The following is a 7,125-nucleotide window of genomic DNA, read 5'->3' on the forward strand; positions in this document are numbered from 1 at the left end:
TAAAATCGAAACTCGCCTTCGAGGCTAAATCTTGCGGACGTTACAGAATCCTCTCGATGATGAAGTGCCTCCAGGGCATATTCACTTTCTATAAGTATAGAGCGGCTGAATTATTATTTTATTACTATGTTTGTGTGTTTTTTTTTTAACTCATTCTTTTCTCATTCGCTTCCTTCACCTCCTTTTTTAAACTCATTCCCCGCAACTTCCTTATTTTCCCTTCTTCTCATCTCCACTACTCAGTATACCTACCCTTCCCTCCCCTCATATTGAGTACTCACCCCTTGTGTACATACACCGTCCATGACCCTGCAAGATAACTGATTCATCACCTCCACCACCCAAGGTGCCGATTGATTTTAAGGTCAAAGGTCATAGTGAGGTCAGATTTCTAAAATCGTCATTTTTCATCCGATTGACTTGATGACTAAACAACAATATTGCATCGTACATTTAATGAATTTGGAAACAAACTATTTTTGGGATCAAAAGGTCAAAGGTCAACTGAAGGTCAAAACTTCCAAAAGCATCAATTTACATCCTATTGACTTGAAAGTTGAACAGGATTTCCAATAGTCCATCACTGAATTGGGAAAGGAACTATTTTTGAGGTCAAAAGATCAAAGGTCAACACAAGGTCAAAACTTCTAAAATCGTCATTTTTCATCCCATTGACTTGATGACAAAACAACAATATTACATAGTACATTTAATGAATTTGGAAACCAACTATTTTTGGGATCAAAAGGTCAACGGGCAACTCAAGGTCAAAACTTCTAAAAGCATCAATTTACATCCTATTGACTTGAAAGTTGAACAGGATTTCCAACAGTCCATCACTGAATTGGGGAAGGAACTATTTTTGACATCAAAAGGTCAAAGGTCAACTCAAGGTCAAACTTCTAAAATCATCAATTTCAATCTGAAAAATAATCAATTTTCATCCGATTGACCTGAGCTTTGATGAAGATTGTCAATTTTAATCTTAACTTCTTCTTCTTCTTTCGGCTGCTCCCGTTAGGGGGTCGACACAGTGGATTAGTCGTCTCCATTTCGCTCTATCCTCCACATCTTCCATTGACACTCCAACCACCCGCATGTCCGCCCTCACCGCATCCCATGAACCTTTTATTTGGCCTTCCTCTTCTCCTTCTGCCTGGCAGCTCCATCTTCAACATCCTTCTCCCGATATACTCCGTTTCCCTCCTGTGCACATGTCCAAACCATCTCAATCTCGCCTCTCTCACTTTGTCTCCAAACCGTCCTACCTGCGCTGTCCCTCTAATACACTCATTTCTTATCCTATCCATCCTCGTCACACCCAACGAGAATTGCAGCATCTTTAACTCTGCCACCTCCAGCTCTGCTTCCTGTCTTTTTGTTAGCGCCACCGCCTCCAAACCATACAACATAGCTGGTCTCACTACCGTCTTATATACTTTCCCCTTCACTCTTGCAGCTACCCTTCTGTCACAAATCACTCCTGCAACTCTTCTCCACCCACTCCATCCTGCCTGCACTCTCTTTTTCACTTCTCTCCCACACTCTCCGTTACTTTGGACAGTTGATCCCAAGTATTTAAACCCATCCACCTTCCCCACCTCAACTCCTTGCAACTGCACCATACCACCACCCTCCCTCTCATTTACGCACATGTACTCCGTCTTACTCCGACTGACTAACATTCCCCTTCTCTCCAGTGCGTACCTCCACCTCTCGAGGCTCGATTCAGCCTGCTCCCTACTCTCCCTACAGATCATGATGTCATCCGCGAACATCATAGTCCATGGAGACTCCAGTCTGATCTCGTCCGTCAACCTGTCCATCACCACTGCAAACAGGAAAGGGCTCAGAGTCGTTCCTTGATGCAATCCCACTTTAACCTTAAACCGGTCCGTCATTCCTACCGCACACCTCACCGCTGTCACACTGTCCTCATACATATCCTGCACCATCCTCACATACTTCTCCAACACTCCCGACTTCCTCATACAATACCACAACTCCTTTCTTGGCACCCTATCATAAGCTTTCTCTAAATCCACAAACACACAATGTAACTCTTTCTGGCCTTCCCTATACTTCTCCATCAACATTCTCAAAGCAAACATCACATCAGTGGTGCTCTTTCCTGGCATAAACCCATATTGCTGCTCACAGATCGTCACCTCTCCTCTCAACCGAGCTTCCACTACTCTTTCCCACAACTTCATGGTGTGGCTTAACAACTTTATCCCTCTGTAATTTCCACAGCTCTGCACATCACCCTTATTCTTGAAAATCGGAACCAGTACACTTAATCTCCACTCCTCCGGCATCCTCTCACTTTCCAAGACTTTATTAAACAATCTGGTTAACAACCCCACTGCCATCTCTCCTAAGCACTTCCATGCCTCCACTGGTATACCATCTGGGCCAACCGCCTTTCCACTTTTCATCTTCTTCATAGCAGTCCTCACTTCATCCTTACTGATCCACCCCACTTCCAGATTCACTATCTCCACCTCTTCCAACCTTCTCTCTCTCTCATTTTCTTCATTCATCAGCTCCTCAAAGTACTCCATCCACCTCCTCAACACACTCTCCTCGCTCGTCAGCACATTCCCATTTGCGTCCTTTATCACCCTAACCTGCAGCACATCCTTCCCAGCTCAGTCCCTCTGTCTTGCCAATCGGTATAAATCTTTCTCCCCTTCTTTTGTATCCACCTTCTCATACAGCTCGTCATATGCCTTTTCCTTGGCCTTTGCCACCTCTCTTTTTGCCTTTCGCCGCCACTCCTTGTACTCCTGCCGACTTTCTTCATCTCTCTGACTATCCCACTTCTTTTTCGCCAACCCCTTCTTCCTTATACTTTCCTGTACTTCCTCATTCCACCACCAAGTCTCCTTATCTTCCTTCCTCTGTCCAGATGTCACACCAAGTACCTTCCTAGCTATCTCCCTCACAACTTCTGCTGTAGTTGCCCAATCATCCCACCCATCTTTACCACCATCCAACGCCTGTCTCACCTCCTCCCTAAATTTCACGCAACAGTCTTCCTCCTTCAGCTTCCACCATCTGGTCATTGGTTCAGCCCTCACTCTCTTCCTCAACCTCACCTCTAAGGTCATCCTACAGACCACCAATCAATGCTGTCGAGCTACACTCTCCCCTGCCACAACCTTACAGTCACTAATCTCTTTCAGGTTGCATCTCCTACTTAAGATGTAATCCACCTGTGTGCACTTTCCTCCACTCTTGTATGTCACCCTGTGTTCCTCCTTCTTCTTGAAATACGTGTTTACCACTGCCATTTCCATTCTTTTTGCAAACTCTACCACCATTTGCCCTTCCACATTCCTCTTGTTGAGACCGTACCTCCCCATCACCTCTTCAACCTCTTTATTTCCTTCCCCAACATGCCCATTGAAATCTGCTCCAATCACCACTCTTTCATCCTTGGATACACTCTCCACCACTTCATCTAACTCACTCCAGAAATCTTCTTTATACTCCATCTCACACCCCATATGTGGGGCATATGCACTGATGACATTCATCATCACTCCTTTAATTTCCAACTTCACACTCATCACTCGGTCAGACACCCTCCTCACCTCCAATACCCTCTTGACATAATCTTCCTTCAGGATTATCCCGACACCATTTCTCCTCCCATCCACACCATGGTAGAACAGTTTGAAACAACCTCCAATGCTCCTGGCCTTACTCCCCATCCACTTGGTCTCTTGTACACACAGTATGTCCACCTTTCTTCTCTCCATCATATCAGCCAACTCTCGCCCTTTGCCAGTCATCGTCCCAACATTCAGAGTTCCAGCTCTCACCTCCACACTTCTACCCTTCCCCCTCTTCCACTGCCTCTGGACCCGCCTTCCCCATCTCCTTCTCCTTCGCCCAGCAGTAGCACAATTTCCACTGGTACCCTGCTGACCAATGGTACCGGTGGCGGTCGTTGGTAACCCTGGCCTCGACCGATCCGGTATGGAAATTCGTTTTGTTGTCCGCAAAATGATTTGGCATAGGTTTTTACGCCGGATGCCCTTCCTGACGCAACCCTGGTCGCCTCTTACAACACACAGGGATATGGTACACCTATTCTAACCGGGGCATACACCGGGCCCAGTACAACTGGTACACAGGCTGAGTCAACCCCCTTTTGTATATTAATTCAGTGGCCCAACGGGGCTTGAACTCAGGACCTTTTGGGTCCCAAGCCGCTGCCCTAACCACTGCGCCAACACCAGGTATAAATCTTAATCTTGAGAACTTTTAATCTTAACGAAATGGACAATTTGATGTATTCATGGCAATGTTTAGGGAGGTGGGTGGATTTTGCAAGTGTTGTGCCCCGCATGACGTCATTTTCTTGTTTGTCTGTTTCTTTGCGTGCAGGATATCTTAAAAAGTTATGGACGGATGCAGATGAAATTTTGTAGACAGGTTCAGTGTATGACAACGACAAACTGATTAGATTTTGGTGAAGATCCGAATAGTAGAATATTTTAAGTGATTTTTCACCATTGAGAGGAGAGGAGAGGAAATTGGGACCATACTCTGTGCAGAGCGTTGGTGCTGCCTTAGCAGTCTCCTTGGCTATTGGACACAATCCTGGACGGGTCACCACTCCGCCACAGTATACCAGCATGCTGGCACTCATTTTGCCGACCTCGGAAGGATGGCAGGTCGACTTAACCCCACCTAGTATTACTTCAACAGCTGAGCAGGATTTGAATTTAGGACCCTCGGTCGAAAGTCCACCACCCAAACCATTAAGCCAACACCAGGCATACCATTGAGAGATCGGGCTAAACCAATAAATATCACGATATCTCAAAAAGTTGTGGACGGATTCGGAAGAAACTTGGTGGACATGTTGGGTCAGGTCAGGTATGGGAGCATGTGCCATGGAACGAGGTTGTTTTCACCCCTTTCCAGGCATTCGACGTGTGCACGCAAATGAAAACCGCAAACCATCCATTTTACAATTACATTTGTGACGTCACAAAGGAAGAATTGATTCGATTTTGGTGAAGATCCGGATCCGAATCCGACTACTAGAATTTTAAAAGAGATTCTTCACCATTGAGTGAAAGGGCCAAAACGATATAGTACTGTATGGCATGATATTTCAAAAATGTATCGGGCCCGATATGTTCTCGTGGATCAGGCATTGCGTGGCGGAGGTATGTGCTCTACCAAGTGCCCTTCTGGTCTATCTATATATTCTCTACCTGGTGTCGGCTTAACGGTGAAGCTGGCTGGCTTAAGATCTTAGGATCTCGACTTTGAACCCCTGTTGTGTAGTTGAAATAACATCAGGTGGGTTGACTGAGCCTGTGATCCTTCTGAGGATTCAGACCATTCAGGGCTGAGCTTCAAAATCAAATCAAATTTAAAAATCAAATCAAAATCAAAATCAAATCGTCCATCATGAAAGAAAGGTACACACGCAGAGGAAAGAAGATATTTATCATTACTCTTTGAGGTCTTCAATGAAAAAAAAACAACAACTCCAACCTGTCCATTTGGTTTTTGACCGAGTTTTCCAAAACTGAATGGTGGTGCAAGTCCAGGATTTATCAACAAACGATGTCACATGTGCATGGACATGTAACCCACATACTAGTATGTTAAGTAAATAAACATACGTGGCAAATTGGAGGTTAAGAAAAGGGGATTGGTCTTGGGAGGGGGAGATTGAGGAAGGGGGGTTGAGGAGTTGTGGGGGGTGACTTGGGGTTTGGGAGGGGGTGGGGGGAGTTGAGCACTTGAAGTCACATTGTGCGGATGTTCCACAGCTACCTGGTATAGTATTTAATATTAAGGATAGCCGACAGCCCAAGAATCTAGAGATACGCACACTCATCTCAAAGCTGTCCATCCTGGGTTTGAATCCCGACGCACCTATAAACTGTCATCCTGGTGTTTCACAGGCAGGGTGATTCATCAATGGGTGTGCCATCCCTCAGAGGTCGGACGGGACGTTAAGCTGGTCGTCCAATCTGCTGGCATTAGTCGGTGGACGTTAAAGATATCCATTGTGTCCTTCATGAAGAGTAGGCGAGTTATCGCCGGTGCAATGGCCAAATTACAAAGTCCTGCACTCTCAGTGGGGTATTCTGTACACGCAGCGGTGACCTCATCCATGATTGTAACGTTTAACCGCGAAACTGCCTCGGCAGCATAACATGCAGCAAACAGCATGAGGAGGATAAACATGAACAAGCAATCTCAAACTATCCTGGGTTTGCACTACACAAACAAGACTACCCGGTGGAGCCTTCGGTTTGGAACAAGCTAAATAAACCAATGGAGGTACTGTGATACCAGTACCAACACCAGCTGTCCCTCCGTCCCTCCACACTGCTGCAAACGGATAACCTAATTCGTCTGAGAAATCGGTGCAAAATTCCAGGCATTCGACGTGTGCACGCGAAATGAAAAAAAACACAAACCATCCATTTCACAATGACATTTGTGACGTCACAAAGAGTCCTCGTTGGCATCTCATTATACTTAAAACCCAATTAGCTATTCGTGTGCAAAGATCATTGCTGGATCGAATTGGATCGAGGTGATCCTCCAATTGGATCGTTAACGTTGATCTTATGAGAAGGCGAGTGGGAAAGTTTATTTACCTTTCATACATAAATACTCTTTTTCGGTTTGCTGATTGGATAATTTGCATTACCTACTGTACTTCCAACTTTTTCTTCACCCCCTTCCCCCATGAACGAATTTTAGAACTACTGCAGTTTGATGTTTTGTTTGAATCTACTAGATTCCATGTAGCACACCTCGATCGCTTGTTTTCTCAACTATATATTATAATATATATTAATATACATCTATCTATAATTCCAGCAATCTCTGTGTGTCTGTCTGTTATGTGTGTGTGTTTGTCTGCGACCGCTGTTTCCCGACAACCACTGGTCCGATCTAATTGAAACTTGCCAGATATATTGCTGGGGACCTGAGTATGTGCCTTTTCAAGGTTTGATATTAATTGGACAAGCGGTTCCCAAGTTACGGCCATTTATCTGTCAACCAATGACGGGACACGGTGCTATGACATCACGAATGACGTCACAATGCTTCCCTTTTTTTATTTTGATATGA

Source organism: Eptatretus burgeri, chromosome 2 (assembly GCF_056783735.1).
Source record: "Eptatretus burgeri isolate ZD-2024b chromosome 2, Ebu_testis_v1, whole genome shotgun sequence".
Lineage (NCBI taxonomy): Eukaryota > Metazoa > Chordata > Myxini > Myxiniformes > Myxinidae > Eptatretus > Eptatretus burgeri.